At 40.3% G+C, this 18,112-nt stretch overlaps 1 pseudogene; it reads left to right on the forward strand.

Annotated features, from left to right (window-relative positions):
- The window catches only part of LOC134335844 (zinc finger protein 271-like), a 194,618-nt pseudogene that overhangs the window by 136,309 nt on the left and 40,197 nt on the right, over positions 1–18,112 (forward strand).

The following is an 18,112-nucleotide window of genomic DNA, read 5'->3' on the forward strand; positions in this document are numbered from 1 at the left end:
GAATCACACATTTCCTGACACAGAATGAAAATTAAAAGATTAAGCTAAATAAAAGTGCTATCAGCTCCCCGTTATACGGAGACCGGGCTGAGAAGCACCTAGTGACTATGAAACAAAAGCCCGAATAAAAACAACCTAAGCTAAAATAGCATATGTTGATAATTATAAGAATGAAACATAAGATAGAACGGGAGAAGGAAGAGCATTAGCCAACTGTGGAGTAGTCAGGTCCTCGCAACCCGAGCTCACTACTTGGCTCATACCGCTTTTTCACCATCTGTGGGAGCTAAATCAAAAATACACTAAACACAGTTCATGTGTTAGTAATGTATATGCTTTCTCTTGTTTTAGTTTTTCAATTAAACATAAAAGTCATAACAGACATAAAATACATAAAAGACAACCTCACTTTAAACCTCTTCCGATTCAACCTCCAGTTCCAGATGTCAATGAGACCCAAACAAAGGGGTCTTCTGCCCTTGGTAGTACTATAACTTTGGATCACCCCCCTTGGTCAAGGTAATCTCAATAAACCCGGTGAGCAAAGTCATTTTGCAAGCCACACAACAGCAACAACCACATACCAGGGCACAGCAAAACACTCAATTGCACTGTTTTCAGCCAATTCATAGCTTAGTGATATTAATCCCTCTAAAACCTTGGTAATTGTTCCGTCAGGTGCCACTTGGTTTCTCGCCTTCCACTCATCTGGGACCCCCCTGGACACTTCTATAGTATCTTTATTAACATGAAGATCAAATAAGCCAAAAACGGCCTGAGACGGCACATTTAGTGTGGCTGTGTGACTGGAGTTTCCCCTTCCCGACTCCCCACCGATAGGAAGCACATACGACTGCACACCCCGGGCGCTTGGTTCTCATGATCTTAGGAGCACACACTCACAAGACATCTGTCCTTCCTACCATCTGATTGCTGAACCACTCAGAATTAAACCTGTCGGTGTTTTTGTCTACGTCCACAGTGTCTCCACACCATGTCAGTTGACCCACGTCAATGGTTCCTGAGGCTCTGGCAAAACAGATGTAGTTACCTTTGTAAGGCAGGCATGCCAGGGGTGTGACCCGTTACCTCACCCTAGGGAACAGGTAATGCACGGTGGCAGTGCCTCCATCACCTGGGGAGACACTGAATAGGGAAACAACACATTTCAGGCCAACTAAATCATTTCATCAATTTAATTGGAACGGATCAGTGCCCAGATCAGGCCCAACAGAAGAGCAAGCGTAACAGCTAGATCTGTTAGTGGCCCTAGCAGTATACAACATCCAATTTAGCCACTGGTCATGCTTGACTAATAACTTTTTTTTTATTTTTTATTTTTTATTACATACATATTTCTCTGGCCACCCTAACTAATTTTGGACCAAACTCCCGTGCCACCAATGACCTGGCACGAGTCGAATTGGGCGACACAATCTACACGCTTTATACACTTAATATTGGCAGGACCATTACCTGTACTCCTGCGCCGTTGGTGGTTGGTATAGTTGCTGTGATGCTCAACTATAGCCAAGAAAATTGTGGTCAAGATTATGAACAAAAAACACGCTGTTATTTTCATTTGGTAAATCCCAGCCTCTTACAGGCTTGGACAATTACATCAGTTGGAGGGTTAAAAGGCATTTTTACTAAAGTATACTTGAGTTAGGAGGTTGTACCTTCAGGAGGTTTAAAGCGTATAACACAGGTAGGAAACAATTCTTCTACCCTCTAAATGACAGTGGGTACATTTTTACTCTCTTTTAGAAATCAATTTCTACTATTTTAGTCCCACTGCCTGCCAAATCCTTTCTAATTTCCTGCAATGAGCAGGGAGGTGCTGTGGTGGGTACACAATGTGTTAGGTGGTGCCAAACTGCCCCTTTTTCTTTTACTTTGACAGTGTGGGTTGTTACCTCAGTGACTTCCCACGGACCCGACCACCTGGGCTCAGACCACTTTCTCTTGTGGACTTTCACCCGTACCCAGTCGCCAGGCTTGATAGTTTTGAATTTCAAACCCTCGCTGTCATCTGCTGGTGGTTTCGGAGGGGGCTCACTCCGCTGGACCTGTGTAGACAAAACTCAAGTAAGATTGGTTAGAGCCCGCATGTACTCATCTTCCTCTGTTTGCCAGAGGTCCAAAGCTGGCCCTGTAATATTATCCCTAGAGGGCCCTGGCATCCGTCTCCCCGTTAGCAACTCATGTGGAGACAAATGCGTTTTCTCCCGTTTGGCTGATCTCATGGACATAAGGGCAAGCGGTAGTGCATCTACCCATGTTAGTTTTCCCCTTGTTATATCTACTACACCACCATTTATTGTCAAAACTGGGGCTTGTACCCTGGGTACAGGTGCATTAGGGATAGGGGAGATGGTAGCAGGTAGACCTGGTATTAGTTGGTCAAAACAGTGAGCTGCTTCATTATAAGCGGGAGGTCTCGCTTGTTCAGCCAATATTGGATAGATTTTACGAATTATTGGGAGTAAGGGATCAAAAACATTATTTCCAGGGCAGGTTTCTTCCTTTGTTTTTTCAGGAGTAGGCATATCCTCTGCCCTGACAGTAGGTGTGATTGATGGTACTTTCGGAGATTCAGTGTCTATGTTCTCCTCAGGGGGGCCATTCATTTTTACAGTGACGGCCTTCATGTGTAGGAGTAAATCAGTGGCACTTGCCAAACGATCATTGGCTTTGTCCAGTGCACTTTTTAATAAACCAAATCTATGTTCTCCTCCCCTTTGCCACTGAGCTAAAGCGAGGCTTTGATTTCCTTTTTCCACAGAAAGTATACGCTTTCTGTCTTCCCCAGTAGGGGCGGGATTTGAGTCTGCCGGATACAAATTTTTATCCTGCCACTCGAGGAGCAATTTTTCAGCCTTTTTGATTTTGGATTTTCTAACCTTTGCAATACTAGTAGTTTCAATTCTACTGAGGATACGTGCCTTCAGTTTTCCAGCTGTATCTACTTCTTTTTCAGTAGAATTTGCCATAATTTAAGTTTGTCAGTAGTTTCAAACAATATATTACAAATACAATTTAATACCACCCCGTCCAGAAAACAGAACCCAAGTTCCTCCTTATTAGACCTTAATTTGTTGTCCAAACGGTCAAACTTCTACTACAAGGTAGGTTAGGTTCACAATACTATACCACCCTTATATTCCTAATTTTCTGGCCAGTTTTATTAACCCTTCTGTATCATTAGACACAGAGACACCAGAAAACTTACATATATTCTAAATACATTCACAAGAAATTCCCACTAACAAAAACATCAATGTAATATTAGTAATTACAGTAATTCACATTCTAATTGATTAAATCACTAAACCAGACAGATAAAAACAAAACTTAAATATATTCCTACATGACAAACTCACAGATATCAATGACAATCTTTCATTTAGTCCCAACATAATCCACAAGATCGGATTTCAAATTACAAATAATACGATTTTTTTTTTTTTTTTTTTTTTACGGCATAAATCAATGCTCCACTGCCACTAATACGAATCAATTTTTTACTGCCTTATATACAAATACCAAAGACATACAAATAACAAGCCAGAAATCAATCCTGTACCACCACTTGGGAAGAGTCAATCCTCGATTCCTTTACATATAAATAACAAATACATACAAATGACAAACCAGGAGTCAATGCTCTACCGGCACTTGGGAAGAGTCAATCCTCGATTCCCTTACATACAAACAACACGAAATATTAAGGCATGAGTCAATCCTCTAGTGCCACTTGGGAAGAGTCAATCCTCAATTCCCTTATAATACTTTTACCAATTTCTATAGGACAATTTTCTAGTTAAAATGATACGCAATAATTTAAAGATACTTACTGGATAGGAGGAATCCACACAGTCACAACTAATATGTCCTATCTAATCCTATGCAGAAATTTTATTTTAATAGGTTTTCTGCTTACCTTTTTAATTGACCGGTCTGTGACTGTGAGAATTCGTCTCCTCTCCACGGTCCAAGAACCCTTCTTGGCTCCTTTCTTCCCAGATCACGTCAGGGTTACCAAAATTGCTGATTTTGTTCTTTTATCCAGGAAAGAAGGACAAATACTGATTAATTAAGAATGACGATTTATTAAGAATTCAAACACAAATTGGTAAAAGTAATTACTGAGCTCAGGACACACAAGCACACAGACAGCTGCATGCAGAAGTGTGTCTATCTATGGCATGTGTAGCCTTTTTATTAAGAAAAAGAGGAAGTGAGTGGTGTCTTCTTCTTGACCACTCAAAGTCATATCTTGATGCCGTTGGCTTCACAGTTCATAAAGAGGAACAGGGAAACATCTGTGCTGTGGTTACTCCATCTTGGTGTTCCTCAACTGTCAACTGCTATCTGGAACACAACACTTGCATGCAAAACCATTTCAAAACCTATACATTCAGTTTCTCTAAGCTCAGAGGATCGGGCAGCAGAAATGTAAGGCTAGTGATTTCCTGTTCAACTGTCTCTCACACACTCTGCATAGCCAGAGCAGGAAACACCTGGATGTACTTCCTTATTTTTCAGCTCATTTCTCAGAAGATTAGGTTGCTTAAAGTTCAGTTCCTTTTTAACACACACATACTATGTCCTGCTTCCCTCAAAGAGCCTTTATCAATTTGATTGTCATACTTTATGATCAAAAGTATACACATACAGATTATGATCAAGAATAACAATGATAGTGATAATCAAATACCCAACAGCTGATTGGAAACAGAGATTTCAACGGTTCCGTTTAGCAACAAAGCTGCACAATGAGGACGGCGAAGTGCAGGTCAGTTCGTTGATTTATGCCATGGGCAATGAGGCTGAAAACATCTTCAAGTCGTTCACATTTGAAGCAGCAGGGGACAATAAGAAATTCGATGTTGTGTTAAGAAAATACGACGAATATTTCTACCCCAAACGGAACGTAATTCACGAGCGTGCTGTGTTTTACCAAAGAGTACAGCGGCCAGGTGAACAGGCAGAGAACTTTATAAGAGCCCTTTATGAACTTTCTGAACATTGTGAGGTGACCACACAGGTTCATCAGCAGGGAGAGGTGTGCGCCACAGTGCAGGAAATCTCTAAAGGTAAACTGGCAAGCAGCACAAGACCTAAACGGGTGTTTGGAAAGCCCAAATACAGGGACGAAACAAATCCTAAATGCAGGAGATGTGGAAAAATAAAACATAAACAACAGGAAAGGTGTCCTGCGATAAAGTCAACCTGCAACAAATGCAAAAAGGTGGGTCACTGCGAAAAGATGTGCCATTGTAAGTCTGTTAGTGAAGTGACAGAGACATTGCCACAGACTCCATACTTCTTAGGTGCGGTTACCAATACTAGCAGTGATGAGCAATGGACAGTTAAAATTTCAATTGGCAAAACTCCAGTGACATTTAAAATTGACACAGGTGCTGATACAAATGTTATGTGTGAAGAGACATTCCACATGTTGACCCCCAAACAACAATTAGAACATTCAAACATCACACTGTGCAGTCCTGGAGGCCCACTGGACTGTTTGGGTAAATTTCAGGCCAGTACCACTTACAAGTGTAAGAAATATTCATTTCCTGTATATGTCATAAGCAATGAAAATGGCAACAATCTGCTGAGCCGTGCCACAGCATCGGAAATGGGACTTGTAAAACGCATTGATGGAATACATGCTGTTTTTTGTGAGCATGGGCTTCTTAAAACTGAACCCGTGAAAATCCAGTTTAGAGAAAATGTCCAACCCTATGCTGTCTCTTCAGCTCATAGAGTGCCTCTACCCCTCATGCAGAAGGTAAAAGAGGAGCTGCAGCGAATGGTAGAGAATGGTGTAATTGAGCCGCTGACAGAACCAACAGACTGGTGTGCACCCATGGTGCCAGTTCCTAAACGCAATGGAAGTGTGCGAATCTGCGTGGATTTAAAGAAACTAAATGAGGCGGTAAAGAGAGAAAGGTACGTCCTGCCTACAGCTGAAGAAATCTTGGCAAAACTGAGTGGTGCAACCAAGTTTACGTCATTAGATGCAGCATCTGGCTTTTGGCAGATACCTCTACATCCAGAAAGCAGCAGGCTTACAACATTTATAACGCCATTTGGAAGATATTCTTTTAAACGTCTTCCATTTGGTATCACTAGTGCACCAGAAATCTTTCAACAGAAGATGACTGAAACACTTCAGGACTTAGAGGGAGTTGCTGTATTCATCGATGATGTACTTGTCTTTGGCAGCAGTTTGGAGTAGCATGACCAGTGCCTTAGTAAGGTGTTGGAGAGAATTGAAATGGCGGGTTTGAAGCTTAACAAAGAGAAGTGTGTGATGAGGCAGAGCCAACTACACTTCCTTGGCCAGGTAGTTGATGAGTCAGGGGTGAGACCAGATCCTGAAAAGGTACGAGCCATTCGTGAACTCTCACCGCCACTGAATGTTCAAGAACTGAGACGAATTCTTGGCATGTTCACGTACCTGGGGAAGTACATTCCTAATTTGTCAACAGTGTGCCAACCATTGCATGAGCTGCTCAAATCTAAGACTGTTTGGACATGGGACCATCCACATCAGGCAGCATTTCAAAACATCAAAGAGCTGCTGTCTACTGCTCCAGTCCTGAAATTCTATGATGTGAAGAGACCTACTGCAGTGTCAGCTGACGCCAGCAGTTTTGGACTAGGTGGAGTACTGTTGCAGCTGCATGATAAAGAGTGGAAGCCAGTGGCATACTGTTCACGTTGCTTGTCTGATGCAGAGACCAGGTATGCCCAAATCAAAAAAGAGTGTCTTGCCAGCGTTTGGGCTTGTGAAATTTGAGAAATACCTGGTTGGTTTAGACACTTTAAAGTTGGTCACTGACCACAAGCCTTTAGTGCCCTTGATGAATAAAAAGGACTTGGATAATGTTCCGCTGAGGTGCCAGCAACTTCTCATGAGGCTCATGAGATTCAAGCCAACTGCTGAATATGCTCCAGGCAAAACCATGGTCGTTGCAGACACCCTGTCCCGAAGCCCTCTTCCAAACATGGACGAGAAAACAGAAACTCACCCTGATGTGCATTGCTACATTGCAGCAGTCATGGATGACATGCCAGCAACACCCCAAAGGCTGGAAACCATCAGAAAAGCTACAGCATCTGACAACAACTTGCAAATGGTCCGTAAGTACATCCAGACTGGGTGGCCAGCACACATAAGAGATGTTCCGGCAGCTATCAGGGACTTCTTTCCAATTCAGAATGAACTGTCAGAGCATAGTAGTATTGTTACCAGAGGAAACTGTATGTGTATGTTAAGAGCTCCTCCTGAGCTACTGTTCTCTGTGGCTCCCCTCTGGTGGTTTTGGCGTCATCTAGTGGTGGCTGAAGGTACTTCTCCTCCCATTCCAGCCAATAGATCTCTCCCCTGCCTAATTTGACTCACCTGGCCCGAATTACCTTCTCATCAACCTCCTGGTTATAAGCCCCTGCCTTGCTCTCAGCCACCACCAGATTGTCAGTTGCTGTTTGCTATGCACACTGCCTGGTTCCCTTTTAGCCTACCCTTTCAGCCTGCTCTTCGCTCCTGTGTTCCTGCCTAGTCTGCCTGGTTCCTGGATTCCAGCCTGCTCTTCGCTCCTGTGTTCCTGCCTAGTCTGCCTGGTTCCTGGATTCCAGCCTGCTTTTCGCTCCTGTGTTCCTGTCTTGTCTGCCTGGTTCCTGGTTCCCAGCCTGCTCCTCGCTCCTGTGTTCCTGCCTTCTCCGCCGGGTTCCTGAATCTCTCATCACCCTGCCTCCTGTGGATACTGTCAGCCTCCAAGCTCCAAGCGCTGCAACTGGTACCCTTGCTTTCGCCCTCGTTCCCTGGTTCTCTGTCTGGACTGTGGTTCTCAATAAACCATTTAAACTCTGCTTTAGTGTCTGTGGTTGTGTTCACATTGTGGTTCCTAAATCCAAACACCCTTAACAGTGTATTCCAGAGACTTTGAAAGCAGAAATTCTAGAAAGAATACATGATGGACACCAGGGTTTGACCAAATGCCGAGAGCAGGCCAGTACATCATTATGGTGGCCTGGAATCTCAGCAGCGATAAAACAGAAAGTTGAGTCCTGTCAGTTCTGCCAAGAGGTAAAATGCACACAGACAAGGGAACCTCTTCTTTCAACAGCGCTGCCAGATAGGCCGTGGAAGAGACTGGCAGTAGATTTATGTGAACATAACAAAAACAACTACGTCGTTGTGTCAACTACAACTGCCTCACAAGTTATTGTAAAAATGAAAGCACTGTTCGCCCAGACGAGGTGGTTTCAGACAATGGGCCCCAGTTTGCGAGTGTGGAATTCCTGGAGTTTGCAAAATAATTTGATTTCCAACACCACCTCCAGTCCACATAATCCCCAAGGCAATGGGCAGGCGGAACGAGGAGTTCAGATAGCAAAAAGAATTCTAAAGCAAAAGGATCCACTGCTTGCACTTATGTGCTACAGGGCTACACCATGTTCCACCACGGGAGTGGTCCAGCAACTCATGGGCTGTAGGATTAAAACTAAACTTCCTACACTTCAGGCAAATCTGCAACCCCGTTGGCCAAACCTGAAAGACATCCAAAGCAAACATGCCATGGAAAAGCAGAAACAAGCTTTCTATTACAATCGTCACCATGGAGCAAAGCCCCTTCCACCACTGCATCCAGGCGATACTGTCCTCACAAAATTGGACCACCAGAAAGTATGGGAAACCCCTGCTGTGGTGACAAAGGCAGCATAACACCACGATCGTATGTCTTTGAAACCCAACAGGGGGCCACATTGCAACGCAATCGTCGTCATCTACAGCAGATTCCTGTGTCTTCTGGAATCAGAGACAGGGTGGTAGCCAAGAGACAGCAACCCAGCACAGTTGTGCAAGATCCTGTGCCGGCAACCAACTCTGATACTACTGTACAGACCTCTTATATAACAACAACAGAGACACAAAAAGGTCTTCTTTTCACTCAATCTGGTAGGCTATGTAAGCCTGTGGACAGACTAAACCTCTAAACTTGTTCTCAAAGTAACCAAAATGACTTTGTTGTTCAATTTCCATGTCTAGTTTTGTGAACATGAGAATATGAGAGCAAGAAGTTCTGTAAATTCGGTATCATTCATTAAAAAGAAAAAAAAAAGAAAGAAAAAAGGGAGATGTCATGTAATGCGACTTACATAAATGTTGTCTGGCCCTTTAAGAGTGTTGAGTGTACATAGGGAGCGAGTGTGGAGTGAACGCGAGTGAATTGACCGTCTCCGGCTGTGCTCGTGTTGTAATGTTTTACTCTGAGCTTGTGTGCGATTAAAAGTAACGTTCGCGTTCAACCCGACCCAAGTGTTTGGACTATTTAATTATTTTACAGATTGTGTTTTGTCCCTTTTGGGGATTCCATGATGAATGGAAAAGCAAAACTCCCCACACGTTATCTATCTTTCTGGAATAAGTCATTAAAGTATGAGGCTCCCCATCATTTGTGCATCAACACTTTATTTCTTTCATCAAGCTAGTACACAATTAAAGATGCTCGCTTACACTTTTCACCTGACTGTGACTATAAAACTGTACAAACCACCTGTAAACAAAGTTCAACTGTAAACAAAGTTCAACTGTAAACAAAGTTTAACTATAAACAAAGTTCAACTGTAAACAAAGTTCAACTGTAAACAAAGTTTAACTATAAACAAAGTTCAACTGTAAACAAAGTTCAACTGTAAACAAAGTTCATCTGTAAACAAAGTTCAACTGTAAACAAAGTTCAACTGTAAATAAAGTTCATCTGTAAGCAAAGTTCAATTGTAAACAAAGTTTAACTATAAACAAAGTTCATCTGTAAACAAAGTTCAACTATAAACAAAGTTCAACTGTAAACAAAGTTAATCTGTAAACAAAGTTCATATGTAAACAAAGTTCAACTGTAAACAAAGTTTAACTATAAACAAAGTTCAACTGTAAACAAAGTTCATCTGTAAACAAAGTTCAACTGTAAACAAAGTTCAACTGTAAACAAAGTTCATCTGTAAGCAAAGTTCAATTGTAAACAAAGTTTAACTATAAACAAAGTTCATCTGTAAACAAAGTTCAACTACAAACAAAGTTCAACTGTAAACAAAGTTCATCTGTAAACAAAGTTCAACTGTAAACAAAGTTCATCTTTAAACAAAGTTCAACTGTAAATAAAGTTCAACTGTAAACAAAGTTCATATGTAAACAAAGTTCAACTGTAAACAAAGGTCAACTGTAAACAAAGTTCATCTGTAAACAAAGTTCAACTGTAAACAAAGTTCGACTGTAAACAAAGTTCATCTGTAAACAAAGTTCAACTGTAAACAAAGTTCAACTGTAAACAAAGTTTAAGTATAAACAAAGTTCATCTGTAAACAAAGTTTAACTATAAACAAAGTTAAAAATATGATGTTTAAAATTGTGAGATTTAATAATAAAGAAACTCAATCAGATCCGCTCAATTGAGTCATTTTGCTGGATCGGTTCAAATGAATCGGTTCATCAGTACTGAATCATGTGTGATGCTAACAGTTAGCGCAGCAGCTAGCAGTTTGTGTGTTTAAATGAAAATAGAGTTAAATCTCCTCAAATCCTCACAGTGATGTTTTATTATGAACTCTAGTTTTATTATTAATTAGAATGAAGTTATAATTAAATATAAGGGTTATAATTAAATTAGGGCTGAAACGATTCCTCGAGTAACTCGAGTAATTCAATTACTAAAAATGATCGATTCAAATTTTTTGCATCGAGGAATCGTTTATCCTATACACCGATACATAGCTCACGGTGTTCCGCACGGACTTTCACTTTTACAACTCGATTACGCTGTGTGCAGGAGGTTCGCGGCAATTAAAAATTGGATGTTAATAAAAGTACATCTAATATGCATTACAATAGGATTGATTTTGACGGGGCCCTGTGTCTTTAAATAAGTTTGGATTTACGTATGCGCGTGTGTGCGCGAGTGTTTCAGCTTCACTGTAATGCGAACAGAACTGACTGTGATTGACGGTGGAGTTTTAAAACGACATGAACTTCTGAATTGTTTATTTACTAAAGTCAGATGTAACGCTGGTTAAGTATCACAATCTAGACTCTAAATTGCGGTATTAAACAGAAATATAAGAACATGAACGATGCGGAACGTCACACCTGAAGCTTCACTAACTAAACTGCACAAGCAACAAGGATTGTTTATAAAGTTTAACACATCCAGAACTGAAGTAGTCAGGACCAGCTCTGTGATTTTAAAAATAATATCCAACAATAACAAAGCACTGAAAAACAAATGAGGTGAATAGACTCCAAACAAAACAGTGTAAAGTTTAAAAACCTGCACATTTTGTTCACATTTGTTTTTGTTTTTTTGCATGTTTGTATAAATAGTGAAATAATGTTGATGTTTTTTCTCTGCCTACTTCTAATTTTCTGATTGTAACATCTAAACATTAACAGCTTATTAGAACTGTATTCACTGCTTTTAATAAAGAGTGGGCAGTTGTAGCCTAGTGCTTAAGGTACTGGACTAGTAATTAGAAGGTCGCGGGCAGCAAGGTTGCTGCTGTTGGGCCCTTGAGCAAGGCCCATAACCCTAAATTGCTCAGACTGTATTGTAACTGTATTGTAAATCGCTTTGGATAAAGGCATCTGCTAAATGCTGAAAATGTAATGTAAATGTAAATAAAGAGATAAAATTAATATTGAGCAGAATTAAGTTCACCTTATTGGTCCGGCCCTCCACAACAGTCCCAGTTTCTTATGTGGCCCCTTGGAAAATTGAATTGCCCACCCCTGGTTTATTATGTATTATATGTTTATTATGTAAATATTTCTCTTTAAACTGTCCTCTATGCAAGTAATAAAAATATATAGTTTGTTTCAAGAGACATGTCATATTTAATCTTATATGTATTTATTTTTGCTCTTTATTAAAGCAAAAGTATTTCTTATCCGATTACTCGATTAATCGCTGGAATAATCAATAGAATACTCGATTACAAAAAAAATCGATAGTTGCAGCCCTAAATTAAATACATATTTTACTTACAGATGAGGCTCTACAGTACAAACACAGCAGCTTCTTGTTCGTTTATGATGTTTAATGGCGGTTGGCAGAACAACTTAAGACGCACCAGCGCCACCAACTGGACTGGAGTTGAACAGCAGCTTAGCAGTAATAAACATCCATTAGCCCTGTATCTCTCAGGTAGCTTTACAGAGGACTACAGTCAGTCCTAGACGTTCTTCCAAGCAGTTTCTCTAATGTCATGTTTAGTTCTCCAACAAGCTTCTCTAACTCTGTTCTTTCTTTCTTATACCTTTTGTAATGTGTTAACCCTCTACTGCACACATTTTGGTGGTACATGAAAAAATTATTCCACATTATTTTTAGATTAATTTTGAGACACTTTATTGATAAAATATCTTTTTTTATTTCATTGACCCCCTCCCATGCACATGCTTAAACCATCTCAATCTTACCTCACTAACTCCAAAACATCCCACCTGCACTATCCTTATAATAAACTCCCTCCTGATCTTCTCCATCCTCGTCACTACCAATGAGAATCACAGCAAGCCTTACAACATAGCAGACCTCACTACTGTCATGTAGACTCTTCTCCTCTCACTTTAGCACATACAAAAGCATCGTTCATCCTCACACATTCCAAGATTTTGTTAAACAATCTAGTTAAAACTCCACTGCCATTTCTCCTGAACATTTCCACACTTCCACTGACATGTTCTATGATCCAACTGCCTTTCCACACTTCATTCTCCTTAAAGCTGCTCTCACCTCCTCCTCTCTGCTCTTCATTCTCCTTATGGCTGCTCTCACCTCCTCCTCTCTACTCTTCATTCTCCTTATAGCTGCTCTCACCTCCTCCTCTCTACTCTTCATTCTCCTTATAGCTGCTCTCACCTCCTCCTCTCTACTCTTCATTCTCCTTATAGCTGCTCTCATCTCCTCCTCTCTACTCTTCATTCTCCATATACAGTAGCTGCTCTCACCTCCTCCTTTCTACTCTTCATTCTCCTTATTCTTGCTGATCTAAGACATATAGAGCCAACAAGTCAGTGGACGATGCAGTGAACATGAGTCTCTATTTTATCCTCCAACACCTTGATCATCCAGGAACCGATGCAACTTCAGCTCAGCCTTCATTACTATTATTCCGATACAACTACACAGCAAACTGACCAAACTCAGCGTACCAGCCTCCACCTGCCAGTGGATCACCAACTTCCTTACTGGCAGCAAACAGCAGGTGAGGCTGGTAAGGTTCCTCTGGCCTCAAATCATCAGTACGGGTGCTCCACAGGGTTGTGTACCAACAGAACTGAGGTAAATGTTATTATTTCCAATACATCTAAACACAGAATTTCAGTTAGCGATCAATGCTAAACATGTTTTTATTTATCTGAAAACAGAACAGAAGCTTTCAGGAATCAATAATGAGGCTGAGGATTAAGGTTTAATATGTAGATATTTTATTAACAAACGAGCAATAACAAGCAAAATACATAAATAACACATAAATGACCATAACAATACTAATCCATGTAACACATAACAAAAGGGAAAAAACAAAAACAACCTCACAGATCATCCTGCCACCTCAAACCTGACACTAATCAATAATCAAGTAAATAATAATAATAACATCCTACACTAAAAGAACATGATTGTTTGGGTTTAATACTGTTTAATAATGTTTTACATCTTTGACATTAATGTCATGTTGCACATTATGGGTTTGGATTGATGCATCACTAAATATTGAGACGTTCACTGTTTCACACTAAGGTGTTTCACATGGAATTGTTCAACTTTCAACTTTTAGCATGTTAGCAAAGTTTTAAAGTATTAAGGTTCAGTTTACTGGAGGGCAGAAAATTTCACAGTTGTCTGGATAAAGCATCGACTCTGATCTTTCATCCCAAGTGATTTTTACTTCTTTTACAGCCTCTCTGGGGGTAAGGGACTGTTATGTTCCAAGGAACTATTTTATTTGCAGTAATGCGGCACTATGTTTTCCTTTTAAGATCGCGGAGTGTTACAGTTTATGAAAATGTGTTGAGTCTGTTAACGAAGAAATAATAATTTTAAAAAACGTATTAGCGAAAGTTCGTGAACTTACTGTACTGCATAGTTGTTCATTTGTTTGTGTGTTAAGTGTAGAAAACACAACAGGGACACCAGAGACTGGTACAAGAAGGAACAAACCCCCAATCTACTTTCCCTCTCTGTACATGCAAATCAAACATCCTTCACTCTGAAATCCCAAACCTGGACTTTCAAAGACCAAAGATGATTTACTCCCTTCAAACCAAACATACACACACTTATCTGGAATTCCAGTGACCTGAATGTGGGATCATGACCTGTCCAATTAGGAAAAGAACTAAGCTAAGTAAACTCTAGCAAAGATAATCCAACATGTTGTAATGTGTATGAATAAAATCCTCAGACAGACTGTCCCCGTAAGTATATAATTTATTACTGTGTTTAACTGGAGATATACGTACACTCCCCTCCAAAAGTATTGGAACAGTGAGGCCAATCCCTTTATTTTTGCTGTAGACTAAAAACATTTGGGTCTGACATTAAAAGATAAATACGAGACAAAAGATCAACATTTCAGCTTTTATTTCCAGGTATTTACATCTGGATCTGATACACAGTTCAGAAGATAGCACCTTTTGTCTGAACCCACCCATTTTTCTTGTGAGCAAAAGTATTGGAACAGATCAACTTAAAACAGATTAAAGTGAATAAGACTTAATATTTAGTTGCAAATCCTTTGCTTGCAATAACTGCATCAAGCCTGTGACCCATTGACATCACTAAACGTTTGCATTCTTCTTTTGTGATGTTTTTCCAGGCTTTCACTGCAGCCTCTTTCAGTTGGTGTTTGTTTTGGGGGGTTACTCTCTTCACTCTCCTCTTTAGCATGTAAAATGCATGCTCTATAGGGTTTAAGTCTGGAGATTGACTAGGCCAGTCCAAAACCTTCCACTTCTTGCCCCTGATGAACTCCTTTGTAGTTTTGGCAGTGTGTTTTGGGTCATTATCTTGCTGCATGATGAAGGATCTCCCAATCAGTTTGGTTGCATCTTTCTTTAAATTAACAGACAAAATGTTTCTGTAGACTTTTGAGTTCATTGTACTGCTGCCATCATGTGTGACATCATCAATGATGATTAATGAGCCCGTCCCAGAAGAAGCCATGCAAGCCCAAGCCATGACATTACCTCCACTGTGTTTCACAGATGAGCTTCTATGTTTGGGATCATGAGCAGATCCTTTATTTTTTGCAAACTTTAGCCTTTCCATCACATTGGTAAAGGTTCATCTTTGTCTCATCAGTCCATAAAACTTTGTTCCAGAATTTCTGAGGCTTGTCTCTGTACTTCTTGGCAAATTCCAGCCTGGCCTTCCTATTTTTCTTGCTCATTAGTGGTTTGCATCTTCTGGTGAAGCCTCTGTACTTTTGTTCATGAAGTCTTCTGCGAACAGTAGATTGTGATACCTTCACTCCTGCCCTCTGGAGGTTGTTGCTGATGTCACTAACAGTTGTTTTAGGGTCATTCTTTACAGCACGCACAATGTTTATGTCATCAACTACTGTTGTTTTCCTGGGTCTATCTGTTCCACATCTGTTACTTAGTACACCAGTGATGACTTTTTTCTTCAGTACATTCCAAACGGTTGTACTGGCTATGGCCAATATTTGTGCAATGGCTCTGATTGATTTTCCATCTTCTCTCAACTTCACAATTGCTTGTTTTTCACCCATAGACAGCTCTCTGGTTTTCATGTTGGTTACTCCTCTAACTATAAATGCACAGTCTGCACAAGCAAAACCCAAATCTGAAACTGAGCGTAGACATTCAGCGCTATTTATGGTTTAAATAATCAGTGTAACAGGACACACCTGGGCAACAAAACACACCTGACAGTCACATGTTCCAATACTTTTGCTCACAAAAAAATGGGTCGGTTCAGACAAAATGTGCTATCTTCTGAACTGTCTATCAGATCCAGATGTAAATACCTGGAAATAAAAGCTGACATGTTGATCTTTTGTCTCATATTCATCTTTTAATGTCAAACCCAAATGTTTTCAGACTACTGCAAAAATAAAGGGATTGGCCTCACTGTTCCAATACTGTTGGAAGGGAGTGTAGTGTTAGAAATTATGTTATACCAATATCCTGTACACAAAGCTAAAGAACATTTGTACTGCATACTTAAATCACATATGTACTGATTTCTGTGTATTAGAGCTGTTTCATCTATATAATCAGTATTTAGATTTAGTTCTGTTATTAGGTTAGTGATATTAAGAGTTCACTTTTACAATCAGATTAGATTCTTTTGTGAGGCAACTTAAAATGTTTTGTTAGAACTAGGGTTAGCACTGTTTAGCACGGTTTAACTCGTGTGAATGCACTGGTGTATTTTGAGATAACTCCTTGAAGTAAAACACTTCCCACACTGTGAGCTCTAATACGGTTTCTCTCCAGTGTGAATGCGCTGGTGTGTTTTGAGATCACTCTGTTTAATAAAACTTTTTCCACACTTTGAGCACTGATAAGGTTTCTCTTCAGTGTGAATGCGCTGGTGTCTTTTCAGATTACTCTGAAAATGAAAACTCTTCCCACACTGTAAGCACTGATACGTTTTCTCTCCAGTGTGAATGCTCTAAACACTAGATCACAAAAATATTACAAGTAATTCAGACATGACCAAATTAAGTCTAGACTAAAAACAAACTCAGGCTTCTGATTAGTATATACAAAGGTGCAGAGTTTGGGGGTTCTTGGTGATAGAAACTTGTGGTGATCAGGGATGTTGGGTTGCTGTCGTTCTGCCTCTCCTGTCCGATCACTCAGGTTTTTGTAGGGGAGGTGGGTGCTGATGTCCTGTGAAAGCCTTCATGACCTTGTTACCTGCTCACTCTTCCTTTTAGTTATGCTGTAGTAATTAGGGCTGCCGGAGTCTAAATCTCTCTGTAAAACTGTTTTACTCAACTAGCATTGTACATTATTAACTACATTCTCTGTTGTTTTACCCCGAGGGCATTCTGATGGAGACCTGTTTACCCACCGAGGTTAAGGATTGAAGTCAAGACTGCTCGTGCCTATGTTGCTGCTCCTGCTGGATGTGACGGGTCGGGGAGTATTTGCACTAAGAATGACAAGAACTCACTACGGACATTATTGAAGACTAGACTGAATAATAACTCTTATTATTTATTTCTTTATTTATTGCCAGTTATAACTTTTACTTCATTTAATTCTGTTTGTATGATTTGTGTAAATCCTACTTATTTAAAGTTTCCTCCAGGCCACCCAAGAAGGATGGGCACTGCCGAGTCTGGTTCCTCTTAAGGTTTCTTCCTGTAATTTTCAGGGAGCTTTTCCTTGCCACAGTCGCCCTCGGCTTGCTCAACAGGGGTTTTTGTATCTGTTGGTCCTGGATTTTGTAAAGTTGCTTTGAGACAATGTCTATTGTAAAAAATGCTATATAAATAAAGTTGACTTGACTTGACAAATAAATCCTAGTTAGATTAAAGCTTAAATCCAGACTGGAGTACACAGGACAGTACGGTATAGTACAGGTTCTAATCCCACATTCTCTTATTATTTCTACCGATTAGTGATGCCAATACTAACCACACTGTACTGTACCATACTGTACTGTACCACACTGTACTGTACCATACTGTACTGTACCACACTGTACTGTACCTCACTGTACTGTACTGTACCGTACTGTACCACACTGTACTGTACCATACTGTACTGTACCACACTGTACTGTACCACACTGTACTGTACCATACTGTACTGTACCACACTGTACTGTACCATACTGTACTGTACCACACTGTACTGTACCTCACTGTACTGTACTGTACCGTACTGTACCACACTGTACTGTACCACGCTGTCTGGGGAAAAAAGACATGATGCTCTACATTTACTTACAGAATAAATCATCATCTTCTTCATCCTCCTTTTGTATTATTTTCTTCTGGATTCTTTCATTTTGTAGATCCACAGGGGCGGTGTCTCTCTTCTGCTGACTGCATT

The sequence above is a fragment of the Trichomycterus rosablanca genome, chromosome 2 (assembly GCF_030014385.1).
Source record: "Trichomycterus rosablanca isolate fTriRos1 chromosome 2, fTriRos1.hap1, whole genome shotgun sequence".
Taxonomy (NCBI): Eukaryota; Metazoa; Chordata; class Actinopteri; order Siluriformes; family Trichomycteridae; genus Trichomycterus; species Trichomycterus rosablanca.